This window comes from Thermobia domestica, chromosome 17 (genome assembly GCF_964235325.1).
Source record: "Thermobia domestica chromosome 17, izTheDome1.hap1.1, whole genome shotgun sequence".
NCBI classification, from domain to species: domain Eukaryota; kingdom Metazoa; phylum Arthropoda; class Insecta; order Zygentoma; family Lepismatidae; genus Thermobia; species Thermobia domestica.
This window is the reverse complement of record NC_137470.1, coordinates 7,887,481-7,911,413: the sequence shown is the minus strand read 5'-3', so window position 1 is coordinate 7,911,413 and position 23,933 is coordinate 7,887,481. Positions and strand designations below refer to the sequence as shown.

The 23,933-nt window shown below is 35.7% G+C and overlaps 1 protein-coding gene across 3 annotated transcripts in view; it reads right to left on the bottom strand.

Annotated features, from left to right (window-relative positions):
- The window catches only part of LOC145674620 (uncharacterized), a 69,962-nt gene that overhangs the window by 1,956 nt on the left and 44,073 nt on the right, over positions 1–23,933 (bottom strand). For 2 of the 3 annotated variants that reach the window (XR_014128996.1, XR_014128997.1), the window contains one exon: positions 8,365–8,565. The exons of the other annotated variant lie outside the window; for it this stretch is intronic. The gene's annotated coding sequence lies outside the window, so the exon portion shown is untranslated. Of the gene's footprint in view, positions 1–8,364; positions 8,566–23,933 lie in introns of those variants that run through there. 3 annotated transcript variants of the gene reach the window in all.

Sequence of the window (23,933 nt, the reverse complement as noted above, 5' to 3'; positions counted from 1 at the left end):
AAAGCAAGGGTTGTGTGTATCTGCTTGAAATCATTCTCATCTTTCAGCAGAAGCAGATCCAAGATTCGTGGAAAGGCGCATGATCAAATCTTCAGAAGACAAGTGTTGTAATATCTTCTCAATTCCCTCTTTCGTATCTACCATTTCGCCATGTCACTAGCGACAATTTAATTCCCAAAAGTCTCTGATAAGCAACAACGTTCGTTACATTACAAAATAATTCACAAAGTACAATAAGGAAAGAAGTGCATGCAAGGTATGAGATATGTAGAAAACAATATGGTAAATATACAACTGATTGAAAAAGAAACTTTTGCTGACGCTAAGTGTAGAGCTGATTTTAAAAAGCTGCTTCAACATGGTGAGACAACTAGTGAACTCTAGGAGCCACCTAACCAGGAAGGGACATGCATCCTTAGTGGATGAGTTCTGAAGATAATCAATGATATTTCCTCGTGGCTATATAGTTAGCGTACGGGCCATTGATGCGGGACACCCGGTTCGATTCCCGATGGAAGCGCGTGTGCTTGGGGGTCCACGTTTCATATAGCCTCACTGCTGAAAGGGACGCTAAACTCAAATCACACTAAGATTCATCTGAACCTATCCAATAAAGGATTTAAATACGTACTTAAGAATTGCATTTGCACTACTTTGTCGTCACGCAACAAGAAGAAAGTTGTACAAAAAATATAATTTCTGAATTAGAAATGAGAATCATAAAACACATAAAGTGAAAGACAATATTGAGGAACAACAGCATGCCTGAAAGAATCAGAAATAATAAAAGTAAAAACTCGTGAACTTGGGCAACCGTCTCTCTTTGATAAATAGCTTGTGAAAGAACCAAAACAATTGATAATATTTATGCCTTCTCCTATATATTGAGCACACTTTTAGGAAACGAAGGTGTTCAAGTTAGAGAGGCTTTATCACACGTACAACTAAAACTGTAATCCGTGTAATGAAAATATTAGAAGCATTTGGAGCCTGCAGTTTTTTAATTTTTTCCCCAGGTTCTTGATCATAAAATACGCAGTTATTATGAAGCAAAGCCCTATTTATCGAAAACGAAGTGTTTTTCGAACGATCCATGTTCACTATATCACTGTTTTCTCAGGTTGATGAGAGGGTTTTACTGTAAAATTTTCCTTACATTTTCCTCTTTTAAGCACCATGAAATGAACTGATTCAACGACTTCCGTATCGTTCTCTATAAACAGTATCTACTGTCATCAGAGACTGATGTGTCTTATGAATTGAGAAAGGAATTCAGGTTTATCTCAGGGAACATTAGACCTCTAACGAATGACTAAGGAAAGAATTAACGATCATGCCACTAGTAAAAAGTGTTCACGCTTGGACACATTTCTAATTGCATTTTTGGTACTAATTTCAGGATGCACAATCCAATGGAAGTATTTTCAAATATTTTCGTTTATCAGGTTACGAGAAAAATGGCCTTAAAGTTGAAGTGTATATATCCCACATTTAAGACCACTTTTCTAGGAACGCCATGGACGCGTACATTTAAAAATAGTTTCATTGCATTCATTGTCTTCAAAACAGTATAAAATGCACTATTTGAAATGTATACCTTTACATTTGTATAAGCAGTACGAAAATGAAATGAAATCTAAGTTTTACGTCCCACGTTTATGCTGGCCAGCCTAAAGGAGAATGTGATGATGAGAAATGAAAGAAATGGTGGAATGAAGAAAACGGGAGGAAAAGGGACCACCCCGAGAAAACCCATGCACACAGTGTCTACCACAAAGCTTACTTGGCGCGAGGTGGGATCGAACCGAGGACCCCATGCACCAGAGGTGAACGCTTTACCACTGAGCCACCACGCTCCCCCATACTTAAAATATTCCAACATTGAATATATATTCAAAACACACAAAATCTGATTTTTGTAATATTATTTCCGCTTCACATCACAGTTCCATACGTCGATTTTTTTCTTCACCAAGAACCATTATCTCAGTTTTTATAACATTGGCTTTTCATTTGAAAAATTCAGGGGTCGTTTTTGTTGTCAATCTTAACTGAGTTCCATTTTTTTTAAATCCAATTAGTCGAATGCAGACTCTTGCAGCTTACTTGTGTACGCCTTAGACTATAAATGCCAATTACATTTAAATTCAAATTCTCATTTTCGACTTTCTAAACCAGAAATTATCAGTACTGTATTAAGTAACCCTGATTTGAATTACCTGTTCAACTGGATGATGACCAGATTTTGCACTTAATTGTAATCTTGTATCATTTGTATTGAATTAAAGGGCTTTAGAAAACTATGGCTCCGACCAGGATAGGGGCGCATTTTCGCCGATACCGAGAGTTTCGTCCAATACATGGCTTAAGTAGAACTCTTATTGGCCAAACTCGTTGAAGTCACGAAGTTGTAAGTTCAGCTTGTTGGATTCCTTTCTTTTCTCTCTCTCTCTCTCTGTGTGTGTGTGTGTGTGTGTGTGTGTGTGTGAGAGAGAGAGAGAGAGAGAGAGAGAGAGAGAGAGAGAGAGAGAGAGAGAGAGAGAGAGAGAGAGAGAATGGAATTATAAATACCTTTAATTTTTTAAATGCGTTGCATTATAGTTATTCATTTACGTTCACTTTCTACGCGATACAAATATATTATACTCAAATAATATTTGAACAAGTAATAATTGTTAAATAAAAGTAGTCCACCTGAATTTTTTTACTATCAACAATTTTAACGTTTTTGTTGAATTATATGTTAACTGATGGTGCGCACATTTTAATACGCTATGATTTTACAAAGATCGTGTGCTTTGTTATGCAACACCTTGTTTTGTTTTTAAATTTCCATATTTGGGTTCCGATCATCTGACGGTGCTAATTGAGAAGTATTGGCCTTGCTGCATTTACCATAGGGGTATAAAATATGTCTTTCAAATGTTTTCCCGATGTCCCAGAATGTTCGAAATTGTTGTAGAATGTGCCAGCGCGTTATATTATTTTCCTATAGGTTCGAAAAGGTTCTAGAATGTGCACCACTAGGAAGGTACACATTAAGAATACAGTTTCATTTTCATTATTAAAGTTTATAGCTATCATTATCGTTATGCTCAGGTTCTTCTCAACCTTTTTAATATTTTGAAAGGGAAATGGGTTATGTCTAAAAAAAATGAAATGAAATTTTGAGTTTTACGTCCCACGGTTATGCCGGTTAGGCTAAAGGAGACGGTGATAATGAGTAATGAATGAAATGGTGGAATGAAGAAAGTGGGAGGAAACGGGAGAACCCCGAGAAAACCCACGCACACGGTGTTTGTCCACCACAAAGTTCACTTGGCGGGAGCAGGGTTTGAACCCGAGACCTCTAGCACCAGAGGTGAACGCCGGTGAAAAACCGAATCGTTTTTTTAAAAAACCGAAACCGATTTTTGTGCCCACTACTAATCTAAACACAGGACGAACTGCGCATTCAGCTTTGAAACTGCCATTAACTGTTACAGAACAAGAATTTAACATTTGTAATGTATCAAGAGTATCTGGACAAGGTGAACTTTTAAAACAGGCTAAAGTACTCATTTGGGATGAATGTACAATGGCACATAAAAATCATTCGAAGCATTACATAGAATACTACAAGATCTCCGAGGTAATTCAGAATTAATGGGAGGTGAATTAGTTATACTTTCTAGTGGTTTTCGGCAAACGCTTCCAGTGATTCCAAAATCAACTCAAACAGATGAAATAAATGCATGTTTGAAGCAATCATTTATCTGGCCTCGAGTCAAGAAAGTAGAATTAACAACAAATATACGAGTTCAACTTTCCAATAATGAAGAAACGAGATACTTTGCCGAAAAACTCTTATAAATTAGTGAAGGCAAGCATTCAATTGATTGTATAACTGGCCAAACTGAACTTACAAATGATTTATGTAATGCTGTCCACAGTCCAGATGAATTAACAGATAAAGTTTACCCTAACGTTGTTCAAAGTTACACAAATTCAAATTGGTTATTTGAAAGAGGCATTCTAGCAGTAAGAAATCTCGTCGACGATATTAATTTAAAAATTCAAAACAAGATTCCTGGCGAGAAACGAATATATAAATCAGTTGATTCTATGGTTGATGCAAATGAAAGTGTTAACTTTCCCACCGAATTTTTGAATTCAATGCAAGTGCCAGGAATGTCTTTACCTTGTTTAAGATTAAAAATTGAATCTCCAATAATTTTGTTGAGAAATTTGTATTCACCAGCATGGAACAAGAATGACCGTGCATTCGGTACAGATTATGTCCTGGTGTCAATAGTGGGAAATTTACAGAATAGATGTAGTAATTTAGATTTGATTAGAGTTTAGCCTCTCTTTTAGTAGTGCGGCTATATGAGACATGACATGGAATCCGGACCAAACAAGGCTCTGTCAGGAATCAAACCCATGTCCTCTCGCGCAAAATGCGCATAGGCTATCCATATAGCCACGAGGGATCTTTGTGCAGTAATTTAGAAATAAAGAGTATTTTTTAAGAACTGTATGTATACACTGAACATGTAAGTGAAATATTACTTTATAAACTATAAAAAGTTTGCCTCATTACCACGCAACTGTGTATGTAGGAGAAGCATGCAACAACGATGTGATAATGGTCGTGACACTAGTAACATGGAGCTCTCAATTATTACACTTTTACACTATCACTGTGTTTTTGCGTGGGAGACTCGAGTTCGATTCCTGGTGGGAGCCCATGTGGTTTGATCAAAAGTTTACTTGTAGATCCACGTCGCATATAGCATCTGTTATAAAAAGGATATTAAACTGAAATTGATTCTTCGAACACTAGTAACAGAAAGCGATAGTGTGAATAAAGTAGTTTGATTTTATGGAAAGGGTAAACATTGATCATAGAAAAGTACACAAATGAAGTGTGCATAAAGGAGAAATCGGAACATGCAGGAGCAGGGCAAATGTGTTCAGATTTCGGTATTACTTCCACGGCATGTTTGTACTAGCTGTATAGCGTATATTATTTTATCTGTACAATGTTAGCGAATAACGGTTGCCCCTGTGTGTTCGGCTCAGTTCACCTCAGTTTCTCTTCTGCCTCTGCTCACTCCGGCTTTTAATACTTTCCACTGGGCCAAAGAATAAATCTCCTTCTAAAAGTGAACAGAAAGAAATGGAATTACCACTTCTGTTTCAGTTATTTTCATTGCACTTTTGCATACACATTGTATATCTGTACGTACTTGGTGGGCTGGCGTCAATTAAATAAAACGTTCTAAGTGCATTTGCAGACTAAAAAGAAATGTGAACATTCAGTCTTTTAACCAAACGGCAGCCGAATTCTTAATTTCCTCATGGCAGAGACATACATTATGTGCCATTTTTAACTTACTACTACCTCTCCCCATGTGCTGCACACACAAATCACAGCTATTACTTAAATTTAATTTGGTTATCCCAGCTTTTAATATTCTTTGAAAATTACTACCGCTTTTAGTGATTTTCTTTAGCATGCCTAAGATTAATGAGTATTTAAACTAAAAAGTGTTATTCATATTCGCTAATACCAAAAGCTTAGTTCGATCATAAATTGAACAGAGTACGACGTTTGAAGATTAATGACGAAAAAAGAAACTTGAGCTGCTGTAACATCACTATTGAATCGTCCAATAGAGGACTCTCTCTGGATGAACCTCTTGGGATCGGCGAAAATGCGATAGGGGCGAAGATCAGATTTGGGAGTCAACCAGGACCTATTTTGAAGATACCACCCCCCATATCTACCTTACAGAAAACAATAAAACTGAAATACCCCATTGTCAAGTACACGGTAGAACTCCGAATGTGAAGCAACGCTATTCTGGAGGCTCTCGGATTCGGTGTTCTCCATCTGAGTTTTTGTATCGGATGTGGAAAGCGTGGTATTTACTTTATATGAATAGGTCAGATAATATTCAGTTGACCACGAACTGAAAACAAAATATTCATAGACTGGTTTCTAAACCTATAAGGGATTAAAGGTCGCGGTGGCTCAGTGGTACAGCGTTCACCTCTGGTGCATGGCGTCCTTTGTTCGATCCTGGCTAGCGCCAATTGAACTTTGTGCTGGACAAACACTGTTTGCATGGGTTTTCTCGGGGTTCTCCCGTTTCTTCCCACTTTCTTCATTTCACCGTTTCATTCATTTCGAATCATCCATCTCTTTTAGCCTAGCCGGCATAACCGATTAAAGATTTCATTTCATAAGGGATTAGTTCAGAACTTAGAAGCTACAGGGATTTAAGCAAACATTATGGTGAACGTTAGAATACTTACTATTCGCCTGTTATTCAATTTGGGAACTCCTCCATGGCTATGTGGATATCGCACCCGCCTTTCGCGTGGAAGGCCTGGGTTCAATTTCCGGCGGGAGCTCATGTGGTTCGGATCCCACATTAAGCTGTAGGTCTACAATTCATATAGCCTTGCTGCTGAACGAGACGCTAAACTTAAAAATCCAATGGAATTCTATTCCATTTGAGCCATGTACTAGCTTTTGATTAGGCATTAGATTTCTAGGCTTTCGACATCGATGGCCATGTTAACCCGTCCCACATATGAGGGATGACGCAGCTTTGCGATCACACTCCACGGGGAATTGGCGAGGAAGGATGCGGCCAGGGACCATTATACAAGGTACTACCCTGACATTTGCCTAGTATGAATGAGAAAAAAAAACAGGAAGAACCTGTCAGGATGGTTGGCCTGAAAAAGCTGTTACACCTTTTACGACCAGGTGTCCACACCGGGAATCGAACCATGGACCGCTCGCACAAGTGTACTAGTTTTCGAGGACGCGACATGATCTTAATTCATTCATACTGGGGATATAATGTTGAGGTTAAAATGGTGTAAAACTGGGTCCTCCTTTATAACAACTAATCTTAAAGTAAACATTAAAATGTCACCTCCAAGACGGAGTCGTCAGAATCAAAATAATTAGAGTACATTCAAGTATTTATGTCAACGATAAAGGAGCCGCCTTTACGATTAATTAATGAATGTAGGCCTAGTTTTCTCATATTTTAATATGCAACCTTACATTATAAAAATGATGACATTGGACCTTAAAAAGATAGCACGTGATTCAAAATTAAGTACAGGCAAATTGCATTTTCTCTGACATTCTCCTTGCTGTTTGTAATACTTGCCTCTAGGTGAACAGAGGTGTATAATAACGAACTAATTTAAAAACACAGCAAATCACTTAAACCTACAAGTGGAAATTTTTGAGGATACATTATCTTAACTTGGATGTTGTGGATTTCCTTAATAATTAATACCCACAACAATGCTAACAGTATATTTGCCAATGCAGATCGTTGTACGATATTGAGAAACATATACAGCATTAAAAATAATTTACATAATATGAAAACATGTGAAAACCTACAAACAAACAAAAAAAAGTAAAGAAAAATTATTTTCAAAACAGACTTCATCAGTGCATTCTGGCATAACAAAGATTGAAAATCTTTCCTCATTCCAAACGAAAAAAAAACAAGACTAGTAAACCACTACATTACAATACATTTGTTAAATTTGATCTAAAATCTAAAATCTTTCAGTTTAACGTCCCACGCTTATGCCTTTACGTTAAGGTATACGGATGATTAAGGCAAGCGAATGATGATAGAAGAATTGGTAGAATGATAATGTGGAAGGAAGCTAGTGTACCCGAGAAAACCCACGGAAACGATGTTGTCCACCACAAACTTACTTGGACGGAGATCGAACCAGGGACCTCACACACCAGAGGTGAGCGCTTTACCACTGAGCCACCATGCCCCCCTCAAATCTACTGAAGTACAAATTGCCAGCAGTGATAATAGTCTCAATAATGAGCAGAAGAAACAGAATAGCATATTTACTTACCTTATTATTTATAAAAATTCAGGAACGTTTTCAAGGATTAATAATTAAAAATTAATTGGCAAAGACAAGTGGAAAGGTCAAGAGACAAAAGGTAATTCGAAACAACTACAAAACTTCACGTTACTCACTCACTCACTCTCTCTCTCTCTCCCTCTCTCTCACACACACACACACACACACACACACACACACATATTTATACACTTAGTTGGTTTGGATTGGCTTATCCTTAACTTTTCCACATTTATTCACCGTTTAATTTTTAACATTATTCAGACTTATTGAAGCTGAAGACAAGGACCATGATAGTCGAGATGTTTCTGATCTTTTTAGTATAAATATGGTGAGTAATAAGCTTTTCTTCTTTTGTTTGGTATCGATACATTCAAATCCTCTGAGAAAAAAAAAAGAAAAAAACAGTCACCCAATTCTTACCATATTTCCTGAGAATAACGATTAGATACTTCATCCAACTGTGCTGGATACCTGCTTCCCTCTTCAGTAACCTCTCTCTCTTCAATCGTTCGATAAATTAAATAAAGAGAGTATGTATTGCATGGTGTTATCCATTTCGTGCAGACTGTCCCTCTGGCATCTTCCTCCTAAGGAAACTTGACGATTGCGAAATTCATTGCTGTTGCTGTACGCTTCCATCCCTTTGCACTGCAGTTAAACGAAAGTTTTTTTCTTTCTTTTTTTTTTTTAAAGTAATCCAATAGTTCACGTGTACTTACATTAAATGAATATAATGCATTAGAAAACATTTTGTTTGTTTGTTTGTTTGTGTGTGTGTGTGTGTGTGTGAGAGAGAGAGAGAGAGTGAGTGAGTGAGTGAGTGAGTGAGTGAGTGAGTGTCATGCAGTTAATGACATTATCATAGAAATTTGATAGGCAAAAATTAATTTAGCGCATGAAAAAATTGTATTTTATATTTTTTAGAAAGTGCAAAATCACGCCCAGGAATTCTATCATTCTACCTACAGATTTTTGCAATTCCTGAACTTCTGTAGTTCCAAGCTTTCGACTCTCTCTGGAGTCTTGGTCATGGAGGTTAAGAGTCAGTCTACCGGAGATAGTTTTTTTCAATTCTCCGATTTCTCCGTCAATAGATGGCTCTGAATGTCGACTTTTTCCACCCATATGTTTTTCAAGAAAAAGAAAAGACCCTTCCTTGTTATCCGTTCCTAACCTCTCCCCCTTCCTCACTTTACAACAGGGCATGTGTCTACAATAGGGGTGAGGCTATGGGTAAGGTTGTTCATAAACTTCTTCGATTCCTACATGTTCAACAAATTTATTTCTCCGTCACAGTATGGTCCTGAATTTTTACTTTTTTCTCAACGATCTTCTTTGCAAGAAAATAAAAACAAGAAAACCAGAACTACGTATTGCCATTCGTTCACACTCTCAGCAAGAGGGAGTGGAAACGGTGTGCGGTCATTTCTTCGATCTTCTTTTTACCAGTTTGGACATACGTTTACCAGAAAGAAAAGCAACCAGTGGAAAAGTGCTTCTTGGGTCATTCGTCTTTCATTTCTTTTCTATTTCTAATTTTATCTCTATCGCAACTCACAACCGGACAAAGAAAACTTTCAGCATTTTATTTTGTCCAATAAACAACATTAAAAAAAAAAAAAAAAAAAAACTGGCGTCGGTGCAGGTGCACAGGGTTGCACTTCCGTAAATTCAGTCCTAATGTACTGAAAGTAGTAAAATCTATTTGCAAAATCTAAATTGCGTGTGCTATCAATGAAGTTTCTTACAAAAAGAAATTTTAAAAAATTAAAATTGGAGAGAGTTTGGAAAAGGCTTCCATACAATTTTCCTCAGTAGAGTAGAAATGCTCAGTTGTAATTCTGTATATGTTTTAAATTAATGTACTAATCCATCAAAATATACTTTAAATTCAGAAAAACTATCTAGTTCTTTGGGGTAACTGTTGCTCAGCATTTTTACGGGCTTGTAACCGTCAGCATGAATATCCCGGCTGCTTTCCCAGGTACCCTTCAAAATGCAATAGACACATGCAACAAATAAATACAAAACTTCAATTAGTTCTACCTTACAAACTACTTGATCCCTAAAATGATGCATGCAAGACTACTTTACATAACATGCTTAATTTGCTTGAAATGTAATTTTTTATTCAATAGAACTGGTAAAATTATTGAGCACCTTATCCCCAGTTTAAAATGGAATGCATAAAACTACTTATTTATATTCATATCGGGACTCGAATATCGAAACTAAGTGTTAATTCCCTGTTCACCTGGTGGAAATGTAGCATGCTTTATGATGTATTACAGATATTAGTCGGCTATTTATTTAATGAGTTTACAGTTAGTAAAATCAATGTGGTTTCGTACCCTCCGCTCGAAACATTAGAATATTTTATCATGTAACCTAACATGCTTTGTAACTCATTATTTATTATCACGAGATTTACTTAAGTTTACTTAAATTCATTTGTTTGGGGATAACAAAATCGAAATTAATAATAATAATAATAATAATAATAATAATAAGAAGAAGAAGAAGAAGAAGAAGAAGCAAAATGAAAGAAAATATTCCATGCATTACAGACCAATAAATGAAATTTAAACGTAATTGTACAAGTTTCAAAGTACAAATGTTAATTTAAATATACAGTGTAACCTATTTGAATATATACAGTTAGTTGGGACATTTGAAGATGATAACTACAAAATAACATTATTAACAAAAAATAACTTTTCATGTGTTGGTCATCATCACAATTATGTTCAGAGTCTTGTTTCTGTTAATGGAGGTTATTACCGTAACAACACTTTGTTCCATATGGTAGTTTCACACAATCTATTCATTTCTTGGGACAGCTAAATTGCCACACTCCATTTACTTTCAGATCTTCTATGTGGTGAGTCACACATTCCATCCTCTTCATCATGACAGTCCCAACCTTCACCCTTGAAATTCTAATGAAACTTGTACTCTTTCTTGCAAGTCCTCAAATATCTGTGACGTATAATCTCCACTTAAGACCCTCTAAAAAAAAAAAAAGACGCGTTCTCCATAATTCTTCATGATTTGGAAAGGATTATGTATGAACTTAACCTAGGTGTAACAGGTGCCATGAAAATTCATTCAACTACATTTTCATTTGTCATGCGATTTCCTGTAGGTGTATGTTTTAGACGTAGTTTTTCTTGTGCTTCCAATATATATTTCGGGTCTCGAATAGGCATTGATCTTGAGTGTCGCGGGTCAATGAGTTCGCGTAAAAGACAGTTGAAATAGAATCTTTCTAATTTGGGAAACATTTCGTTTACCCAAAATTCATCGTCTTTTAAAAATTTTTCAAATGTGATTCCAAAAGGTGTCCATATGGCATATATACAGTAGGTCCTTCTCGTAATATGCAACTGCCCTTGCACCTGAAAATAATGAGGATGAGACTTCTTGACACCACCGATATTACCTTGCCTGTCAACTTTCCACATAGTGACTCTTTTCGATTTTATGGCTTCATCTGGTGTCATAGTAGATGCTGAATGAGGGCATTTAATTTCAACTAAGCCGTCTGGACTTGCTGCCAGGAATGACATCTGTTCGTCAATAAAAACCCAACAATCGTTAATATTTTTGCCAATGATCGTTTTTAATTCTCTTTTGGCCCTCCACTCATTTTCTCGACCGTATCTCAATGCCTTGTTATCAAACTTGGAATATAAAATGGACTTCACAGCTGATTGGCAGCTGGTTTGGAGTAACATTTTACAAATACGGCCGAAGTAAGAGGCTGTTAAACGTCTCTTCCTTTCCACAGACCACTCTACACTTTCGGATTGACCTACTGTTCTCTGTTCTAGTTCTCTCAGTTCCTCTGGAGACTTTATTAGCCTCTGCAGAAATCCTATCTTTTCCCTCTCGAATTCATTTTCTGAAAGGTCTGGTTTTTGGGCATTGGGTCCATAATCCTTGTCTCCATTAGTCCTTCTTTTAAACGGAATGGAACGTCGACATGTTAGTTTCGTAGATCGTCTATCCTTTGCACCTTGTATCTTTCGTTTCCTTTTTTGCTCCAGAGATTTTGTGTACTTGCCTGGACTTGATTTGTCCACGTGCTTGTGCAGTTTGTACACAGGTGCTCCAGTGTTAAAACGCACAACAGTTCCAGCACATCGTCCTGCATAGGATTTTCCAATCGCGAAATTAACACGTTTACCTCCAATGAATTTCGCCACAACGGAGTTATAATGTTCGACTAAATTACTACTAACGTCGTAAATTAAACTTCGCGAGTGCAAACTCAATCGTCTAAAAACGTGATTTATTTTGTCAAGAAGTCCAGAGCTTTCAAGATGTGGAATGAGATTTTCTTCTTTTCCACCATTGCTACAAAAATATTTTCCGCAGTTCGTATGGTAACCAAAAATATGAAATGTTGAATTCAAAATATCTTTTCTTAAAAGTTCTATTTTTTCTGTAAGTGGACGATCTTCATTTTTTCGAAATTCAACCGCTTTTACAACACCTCTTCTAAATCTAAGTACATTTGCTCCTATGCTTTTTCTCAAACGAATTGTATTCTTCCCATTACCTGTAGTTGCAATTTGTCTCAATTTATTACAGAAATTCCTTAAAAGGTGGTTTCTGCATTCAATCTTTTCTAGCGTTAAATTTTTGAAAGGTTTAGCATCCATTTTTTTTTATTTTTTTTATTTATTTATTTATTTTTATTTTTATTTATTTTTTTTTTGGGGGGGTACACACTACTATCTCCATCAGCTATGAGTTTGTTGAATCGCACACCATACATTTCTTCACTCTTACAGAAGCCGTCGACTATTATCGACGCTTCCATTCCTCATGAGCTTTGTTCAGCTGGCCAATTTCTTGAACATGCATGTTCTTTGCGTTGAACGTTATGTGATGTCACTCTTGCGCAAATGATGCAGTATTTATTTTTTATTCCTATGAATAAAATTTTCCCGGTATTGTATCCCACAATTGCAGCCTGTAAATTAAAAAAAAAAAAAAAAAAAAAAAAAAAAGTATCATAAGCTATTTTATTACGATTTTCTTTACAGTAAAGTTTAAATTAAATATTCTTGACACAAATGGCATACAGTAAAACATCGCTATATCGTACCTAAATACATCGCGATTTCCCATGTACAGTCATGTTCTAAGTTAGGTAAGTTATAAGTACACTGGTCACGCTAGAAGGAATTCCAGTCCGACTGTGAATAGGTCCATTTGCTGCATTCAACGCCAGTATGAAGTAAAGAAACACTCTCAGTAAGTTCGTGAAACAGTCATTACAGTAAAATGCTAATGTTAAGTATTGTAATGAAATGTATAAATATTTTCTAATAATGAAAGCATCAACTATTCTATAGTATTACAATACTTCATGGATATTCAGGAGATGTTTCAATATGTCGGAGTCAGATTAAAATGTGGATGTGCAGGAACAGAGTTTACATTCGCGTTGGAGCTAGGTTTTACTGTATGTGTAAACGTAATTTATTTTTTAATAATTTTAATAGATTTAAAATATCCAATTCAAAAAATGTGAGTTTATATTCTCTTGGATTTTAACTACTCACTAGGGTGGGCCGAAAACGGCCGAAAAATTTTTTTTTTAGAAAATTAAGATTGAGTACCGTGCAAAAGTTGTATAATGTTATATTATGTTTCCTCACCAAAACAGAGCCGGATTAAAAGATATTTAACCGGGCCCCGGGGGCTCCAAAGAACGTTTTTTTGAAAAAAAAAGTAGCCAGCAATGAAAACATTATTAAAATAAATTTTTTAGAAAGTTAAGCTTGAGTACCATGCAAAAGTTGTATAATATTATGTTATGTTTGTTCACCAAAATAGAGCCGGATAAAAAGATATTTAACCGGGCCCCGGGGGCCCGAAAAAACGCTAATTTTGAAAAAAAAAAAAAGTAGCCAGCAATGAAAATATTATTAAAATATATTTTTAGAAAGTTAAGTTTCAGTACCGTGCAAAAGTTGTATAATGTTATATTATGTTTCCTCACCAAAACAGAGCCGGATTAAAAGATATTTAACCGGGCCCCGGGGGCCCCAAAGAACGTTAATTTTGAAAAAAAAAAAGTAGCCAGCAATGAAATCATTATTAAAATATATTTTTTAGAAAGTTAAGTTTGAGTACCATGCAAAAGTTGTATAATATTATGTTTCTTCACTTAAATAGAGCCGAATAAAAAGATATTTAACCGGGCCCCGGGGGCCCCAAAGAACGGTAATTTTGAAGAAAAAAAAGTAGCCAGCAATGAAAATATTATTAAAATATTTTATATTTTTAGAAAGTTAAGTTTCAGTACCGTGCAAAAGTTGTATAATGTTATATTATGTTTCCACACCAAAACAGCCGGATTAAAAGATATTTAACCGGGCCCCGGGGGCCCCAAAGAACGTTTATGCTGAAAAAATATGGTTGTGAGTGAAAATATTATTGAAATATTTGTTTTCAGAAAATTAAGTTTGAGTACCGTGCAAAAGTTGTATAATGCTATGTTTCTTCCCCAAAACAGAGGCAGATAAAAATATTTCACCAGGCCCTGCGGGTCCGAAAAGTGTTATTTTCTTTAAAAAATATATATACCATTATTTTAAGTATGTATAGAAAATTGGTTAAGATTCCTAATACTTTAGCTTGACCCCAGGATTTTAAATGTTCTGATCTGATGTGCAGCTCTTCGCCTGATTGGTGTTTAGTAGATATAATAGTACGGACACAAATACAAAAGATAAGGCTGAAAAATTGACCAACAAACACCAAACCAGCGCAGAACTCACCACGTGGAGACGGCTACACAGCGAGTTCCTCCCACCCACCCTCCTCTTACTTAAAGCTCCTTAACGGAATCTTGGAACAAAATATTGAGATTTATGTCCGAAGTTTGGTAGATACTTTCGTGCTTCCAGTTTTGCGCGAATATAACCGTCTCGTGCAACACTACCACATGCTTCTGAAGAAGATTCTGTTACTACCTTTAGACACTTCTCCAAAGCCTGCATGTGGAAGGGGAACGTGACAAACTGAAACCTCCTCTTTTCCACAATCATTTCGGTTGGTTCTTCTATTGATACGTTAGCCGAAATTGGAGGTTTCGTTACGATTACTTCTGACCAATCGGTCAAATCGATATAATCCGCATATTCTTCAGTGCTTTGCCTATTGCAATTGTCAATTAGAACTATAGTTTGGTATTTTCGGCCATCAAAATAGAGACCCTTAAAATTAGTAGCTTTACACTGTAGACGGTTTCTTTTTTCTTTTTCTTTTTTGCTAGTTTCGTACTGATTTTGTTTTTATCTACTACCTTGTCTTGGTTAGTTTTGTTCAGTAAATTCATATCTTCTAAAACAGCGGATACAATTTTAGCAGCCGACCTATTCGATATACCTGTTAAATCTTTTGCGGTACTCATTTGTTTAGGGCTCACGTTTGTTTATTTAGGTTTACTTTAGATTTTATTCTCTAAACGATAGCTCCATGCAAACTCTTCATCGTCTGAATTCGGGGTGGAAGCGCTTAATGTATGTTCCAAGTACGGGATTGAGGCTAACGATTGTAACCCTCTCGTAATTGGTACCGCAGCATCATAATCGATCTGTGTGCCATGCTTTCTTTTGAGCCTATGGGTTTCTGCTTCATCTACATTACAACTTGTCATTTGTCTCTGATTTCTCTGATCTAATATGAGCTCCTACTCCAAAAGCGGTATATAATTTGATTTACCACACTTACAGATTAATCTATTGCAGCATTTGCAAGAGAAAATATCACATAACTTCTGAGCACCGTTCTTAAATTTCTTTAATTTGGCTCTTAATGGGGTATATCTCATTTCTTAATGGGGTTAATGATCGTTTTGCATTTTGAGTTGTAATTCAAAATCATATGCTTAATTCGAAGTCAAGACAATACAGGAAGAGAGGCACGCAGCCATATTGTTTCTAGTTTATTTGAATTCAGCAATGTAAGCGACGCCTTCGGAAAGCCAGTGTTGTGCATTTTGCATCCAGATGCGAAAAAGTGATATTCTCTTAAAGTTTGAGAGTTCTGAGGTGGGCTCAACACAAAGGTTTTTCGTGTGTTAATATGGTAATTATGAAAGTTAGTTAAGCTCTTAATAGTTATTTGCGTATATTGAAACCATGTATTTCATGTTTTATGTATTAATAGTATTGTCTGGTAAAACGATATTATTACCTAAAACCATTTTATTTGAACAAAAAATTGGGAACTTTAGGACCACGGGGGCCCGGTTAAATATTGTTTTAAAATCAACATATTTGACATGGCTTCATTTCGTACCAATGCACAACTTTTGATAACTACTCAATCCTGAATATCTGAAAAAAAAAATTTTCGGCCCACCCTACTACTCACTCTATAGTTTTACTTTCAAGGATGAGAAATGTAGCTTTTGCACCGATTTTTCCTATATTTATGGGAATAGTTGTGTTCATATCGAATAAAACAAAATTATTTCTGACCAAACAAAACCCAATTTGCTGCTGAAAGATATTAATAATTCTCTAACTAATAAACTTCTCTCAAACGATAATTGATTATAAAACTGTAATTAATGATGATTGGGAGGGCCTGGCCCATTGAGCCCTTTATGCTGCTGATTATTTCATTCCTTTCGAATACCTATGAAACTTTGCTTCCTTAGTCTTATTTATGAGAAAGTATTCCCTTTTATTCTTAATTGTTACCGTGAAAATGGCAGGATTAGGACTACACGCGAAATTTCAACTCAAAATGTATTTCAAACACAACATACATACATTATTTTCTTAGTATGTAGCAAGAGTATTTAAAACATGGCTCAATAATTTTAGCAAAGATTGTAGTTGACCGTAAAATACGAATTTTTAATATAACGTGTAAATATCGCCAGTAATTATAAATAAACTTTCATTCCGAACTGCTCAATAACTTACAAATACTAGACTATGGTATAAGTGAAATATTGGTTATTAATTATGCTAATTTCAGATTTTTAAAATTGTAAATACTGTATTTCTTCCTATTTTGCCTCTTACCTGTGAATCTTGCCAGTTTGTTTATGCAGTGAATTTTAATCTTCGCTAGTATTTAAAATTTTATTTCAGAAACCACTATTGCATGCACATGCGTCATAATAATTTGTACCAATAACTACTAGTATTTCTTATATAAACAATTTTTGGAAATTCCTGAAGTTCCCATGGGTCAAGTTACTCCATGTATATATGACATCAAATTAAGATCATATTCGCACATTCTTGCTGCTTAGAAGGGTAATTGGACTGATCAATGCATATTATAACTAGACAGGTATAACAAGTAGACAAATATGACATTTATTTTAAAATGAAAGCATAATATTTAAAGAAACACAAGATAACATATGTTAATACTTACCACCCCTGATATTGCATCACACTTTGTGCGATAAGATGTTTTACACCAACTGCCATCAGCCACAACTGTAATAAGAGGTACGCCATCAACATCTACTTCTTCTCTTTCTATTGCAATAGCTGCTTCTTCTTCAGCCGCTTTCTTCATTTCTTCCTCCGCTACAGCTTTCCATCCTGTGCAAACTCGGTCGTGATTGCTCTTATATGCCTTTGAAGACATAGCTGAGATATTGATTGCAAATAACAACTCCTCCAATTGTGTGAAGCCAATACCTACTACCATTGATCCAACTATAGCAGCCATATTTACATCCATAGTTGTGGTACTTTGTTTCTCACTCAAGACGGCTTTTTCTATATTACACATTTTACATTTGAAAATAACACTCAGTATCAACCCTTGGCGCCCTTCCTTAGTAATCACCATGTCTTTCAATCCACAATCAAAAGGTTTATGCTCATCGATTTCCTGTAGTTGTTTAATAAAATGAAAAATATTAATTATTCTTCTTCCTTCAATTTCAGTGTCATCAGCGTCCCTTGCGTTAGAGGAATCATCAATAACAAGTTCGTCTAAGTCAAGTTCCTCTGACGAAGTGTGTAGGTCTTGCATGGAGTTCAATGTTCTTAAGGAATTGGTTCCTTTTTGTACTTCAGATTCACTCTCCAACACATCGATTTGGAAAGAACCAGTCGTCTTCTGTGGAAGCTCAATAGCAGAACAGCTATCTTCACTCGTAATCACTGTTCCTGCTAAAGTAATTTGCTCTTCATCTTCCTTTGATATTTGACTCATCACATGAGCTTCAGAAAGTGAACATGTAGCTCTGGAAATGAAATGGAAAAGTACAATTTTCACCAAAATTAGAAGCATAATAAGAAACACCCAAAAAACAACTAGCGCCACAGTCTCTTGGAATCTGGGTCTACTAGCGCGAGCTCACGTTCAAATAGGGGGTTACGTGGTCAACGCAAACACCCAAAGCCCTTAATGCCGGCTTTCTAGACCGGAGTCCGCTACCTCTTTATACAGGTAGGTCCCCAATGGTCCTCACGATGCTGGGTCAAGACAAATTCTTGAGTGCCCCCATCGGGAATCAAATTATCGTGAAACATATTTTCATTTTAATTTAGGAGTTTAACTTTATATTTTTTACAGACTTTAATTCCAAGTAGTGGGATGATTGGTAAGCGTCAAAGAAAATACGCGCCATAGTGCATCAGAACCGAATCCTTTATCATTTGTCATGATTAGAAGAATTTGGCAAAAGTTGTCGCCGCAGAAATTTTTTATCATATAATTTAAATGAGGAAGCTTCGAAATTTGTAGGGAGATTACCCACTTTTATCCACTTGTATTCACCATGGCCGATTTTAGCCACAACAGATGGGAATTATATTGACACCCTAAAATACTGAGGCCTATATACAATGTTTTATCAAAATCTAATATTTTTAAATATTTTATACTGGAAATTGATTTTATATGTGTGCAACCTTGCAACATGGTGTGAATTTGACCTTTAAAAAAAAAAAAAAAAATCTTATTACTGGGGAATATAAGGCCAAAAACGGGTTATTAGGGAAGGTTGGAGGAAGATACAAAATTTCACTACAATTGGATAAAGTTTACGGGGTTCAGTGGACACACACAAACGTTGATTGAGTAGAAAGATAAAAGTTTCAGAAGTTTAATAAAAAATAACGCAACAATATTTTTTAGGTCAAAATAAAGCAAAAATGCTATGTGGTAATATACCCTCCGGAATATTACCATATATATTCTACTCGTGCGGAACATACCAGATGCGGGATACATTCCCATCCTCTTTGTCAAAATCTCAGAACAACATACGAAAAAACGAAACGAAATATTTGAGTTTAACGTTCCGCGATTACACCCGTTAGGCTACGGGAGACGATGATTAAAGCAAGTGAATGATGGAAGAATTGGTGGAATGAAAAGTGGGAGGAAACTGGAGTGACCCGAGAAAACCCACGGACACGATGTTGTCCACCACAAAATTTACTTGGCCGGGGATCAAACTAAGAACTCCATCCACCAGAGGTAAACGCTCTGCCACTGAGCCACCATGCCCCTCGAAATGACATACGAAAATTATAAGGTACTAAGAAACATTTTAAGAAGCAATACCTTTCAAAGGTAAAGTCACTGATCGGATGATCATCTTTTAATATATATTGTCATTCTGTGAAGAATACTTAATATTGGGGCGTAAATTGAGAATCGAACCCTTGACTATAGGCTCTCCGTCTATCTAAATCTTAAGTTAATTTCTTACAGAATATTGCGAGAGATAGAGACAAAAAATGATTAAAGAGAATAGGAAACTGATAATTGAGTGATAAAAAGAGGTTTTAATTTCATTAATTGCTCTTATAATGAGTATAAAGGCTGTGCTTGAGATACGAAGCAAGGAATCTGAAATTATCAGATTAGGTAATATGAAAAGGCACTTACATTATGAGCCTTGAGGTAGTTGTAGGAAACCTCGAAGACTCCGCCTCCTCTGCGGCTTATGTAACTCCTAAGGCGAATGGCAAGTCTAGAACTAAGTATAGACTTGAAGTGATGTCAAGTGAACGTTGGTAGCCTTTTTATATAAAAGTGCGGAATGCAATCCGCATGCCTTTCATATTTCCTTGTCTGGGAGTTCTACGTGTATGTCTGATAGAATAAAAGAAGTTTTGGGTTTATTTCAATAAAGAGGACTAGATCCTGGAAACAATCCTGACTTAATTCATTCAATTCAAACAGTTAATATTTTGTACTCATACCAGCTTTGAATTATTTACATCGATTTTTACGAAAGTTTAAATATTTACAATGATTTGGGTTTTTTTTTAAATTTGGTATATTACAATATAACTCTATGAGCAGAATAGACTGATATGTCTCTTTCCTATACAGGGTTGGCTGGTTTAAACCAAGGTTGTTCGTAAAATCTTGATGAACACACATTTGTGGGTTATCACGTTTCACTCTCGTATATTATTCGTATTATATTCAAACTAAATTTACCATTCATTACTCAAAGATTATAATACAAAAGTATTATATATAATTTTATGAATGTTTATTTTGTGATTTTTTATAGTTTGTTATTTTCGTTATGCAATTGCAATCAAAGGAAAATTCTAAATATTGTTTCGTTTTAATAATGTTTACTACTGATAAAATACATCGAAATGCCGTACTTTTTTGGGTGAGTCATACAAACCCCACGAGAGTCATTTAGTGAAATCAGAAGTATTTTTGGTATCTATTTATGTATAAATGGGTCAGAGCCAAAGTGGACTCAAATAATTCGTATCTTTATTCACTTTTCTTAGTGATATGCAAATTAGCTTGTTGTATTTCTTTAATTTGGACTAATAAAAGTCGTAGTGAACTGACTTGGACTAAATTAGTTCTTCTGTACTCTACAGTACTTTGAAATTGCCCATATGTATATACGGTACTTGAATTATTTTTCTTTTTCATACTACCTCTTGTTATTTCTTGCAATTAATTTTTCTTCTTGTGATGTTTCTTACAGACATAAAATTTTACTAAGACTGAAGCCCCCCAAGAGTCAAAATGCTCTGATACCAAGTAGCTCCGCTTTTGGGGCTACTTGAAAACTATGTCTTTTCATAGTAGTAAGAGCTGTGTTAAAAATGGGGCTATTTGGAAAGAAGCAGTTGCAAGATCACACTTTCCCGAGAAGATTGATATGCAACATGCCTATGTTTCTTTCATAGTAGTGTGTTCGTAGGCTAGAAACTTTTTTTTTTTTTTTTTTTTTTGCACAACCTTTTAGTTAAATACAAATAAGATACAGTACTTATGACCATCCAGGGTGCGAATTGGCGGGGGGATGCCAGGGATTTCCCCCCCCTGACAAAAACTTTCCCACCCTGGAGAAGAAAAATTTTATCCCTGGCAGGGATAACTTTCTCCCCCTCTGGAGTATTTTTAAATGGACATAAAGATAAGATAGAAAAAGAGAACAATTCTTACTTTGCGTAGCTAACCTAAATATTACTTGAGTGAAAATTTATGAAAGATCTCACATCTCAACTGTTTTGTACTTGTTAGCATATATATATATATATATATATATATATATATATATATATATATATATATATATATATGTGTGTGTGTGTGTGTGTGTGTGTGTGTGTGTGTGTGTGTGTGTGTGAGGACTGGGTGCGCATATGGGTGAAATTCATCCCCCCCTGGGAAAATTTTTCAATTCGCACACTGTGACCATCCATATTGTTCCTTTTATGTGCCTACTTTTCATTAGAAGAAAACGGCGTATCTGTCATAGTTCTTTCATTATTATACCATATAACACAAAAAATGCCAGTTTTCCAGGTAACCCCAGATTTTCCAAGTAGCCCCAGTTTACGGTAATATTGTTCAATGCTTCAGAAAGTACATTACTCCCGTTTATGAAGTGGTTAGCGTGCGTTTCTACGTAACGTTTGCATGGTCCCGGATTCGATTCTAACAAGAATACTTAAAAATTTCAGTGTTGACCCAAATATCGAGAACAATTAGAAAGCTATGTGAAATAAGACGAAGTGGAATCAGGTCTAGAAACCCGGCATTAAGGCTGTATTAAAGCCATTATAAGGTGTAGAGCAAAATCGGTTGCCTTACTCTCTCCCACATAAATGAATGAAAATAATTGATATTTTGACACACTGAATGTTACCGCTATAACATATCGATGGGTATTTGGACAAAGGTGATATGTCCGTGCTTTAATTTTTGCAGGACACAAAATTCAAGGCATCTCATAAATCAGAGGTTCATGCAAAACTTTGTTTTTGTTAATGGAATATTTGTTGGAGGTTCTTTTGTTTTTATGTAATGTGTACAAATGCAAAAACACTTCGGACATTATCCATATGTCAAAACCTGATTTTCGAAGAAAAATGGACATATCACCTTTGTCCAGATACCCATCGATATACTAATTACTTTCCTATTACAAAGGAAATTTGTAAAAAAAAAAAAAAAAAAAAAAAAAAAAAAAAGTGAATGCTTAGTTTTATCAAATATGACATTCCTTACGGATGATTGTAATATGCTTTGCCTTTTACATATGGAATAAAAAAAAAAGTAAAGCCCTATCTCTTGCCTCATAAGCGTCTGGCCAGACGCTTTGTCTCCAGTGCAAACTAGTATATATTTCAGAATTTTGTATGCTTCCGAAAACGAGGCTAGAATTTCTTCCCTCATACATTACTTGTCATTTTTCTTTCAACAGAAGTCCCCACCCACCTTTCCTCAACCCCAGCTACAATAGCGGACCTCTTGTTTGTTTCCCTTTGCCGAAAAAAAGGGGAGGAAGGAAAATCCATATGGTGCCATCCCATCAGTTACGGCGAACACTACGTCCACTTAAAAAGAAAAGAAAAAACATTGAAATATCGAATTTAATCAATGCATAATAGTTCCTAAATGATGCTTTTTTACGTTTAATATATTTATTACGATACGTTTGAAACAACTACTAAATAAAAAAGATAGTAATTTAGGGAGATATGCCGTTAAAATTTCAAATATCGTGTTTTTTAAACTTATTCATTCACTAAGTTACCGTAACTTTAATCACATGTGTAATAAAAATATATTACGTTTTTGAGACAGGGACCCACAAGCTACATAGTACCATCCTATGTCTATAACATATCGAAAGATTATGACAATCTTCCACTTTGTTAATTAACATGAAGGAATGAGAGCATGCATGTTTCTGCGAACAGATATTTTGTGGGTAGGAAGACTCTTAAAACAGAATAAATCTGAAACAGACACAAAAATTCAGGAATTACAGAAATCTGTAAGTAGAATTATATTTTTTAGTTTACAGTTCCAGGATATTGCACCGAGGGTAAAGGAGGCTATGATGAAATTATTTGATCTAGCGCTCCACAATTATGCCCCTTAGGCTAAAGAAGACAGATGATTAACGAAAGCCAATGATAATGAAATTAGCTTTCTTGTGCTCTCCCATCGGCAGTTGAACCGGGATCAACGTAGATCAACTGTAACATGCTTAATACCCAATAAATAGACTTCTGCATCGTCACTGGGAAAGAAACAACAAACTCCCTTCATACTGTAATGAATGCAGGTTTTATAGGCTGTAAGAACACTGATAAATATACTCGGAACAGAATCGAACCCAGGACTTTCACTATACGAGCATGGAAGCGGACCGAAATTCCCAGAGAAATATATGGTCTCAATAAACGATACATGATAAAGTTTATATTATTGGAATTAAATAATTTACAGTGGCTCAAAAAAAGTATTGGTCGGAAAAGAGGTATAAGACAAAAGTAGGAATGGTAGTACAACCATGTTATATGTGATCGTAAAACTTCTGAAGGACGCTCATGTACATGTGTATGTGACGTACGCACCCAGGCAACTGGAATATGCCCCATTGTTTTTCAACAGAACAGCAAAATTGGAGGTCGGGCGACATTCCACGCCAAGTAAGTATAGAGCGAGCCAATATCTTGGTTATAAACACATGCTCTCCGAGGTGGTTTCACCCTCGAAGACTT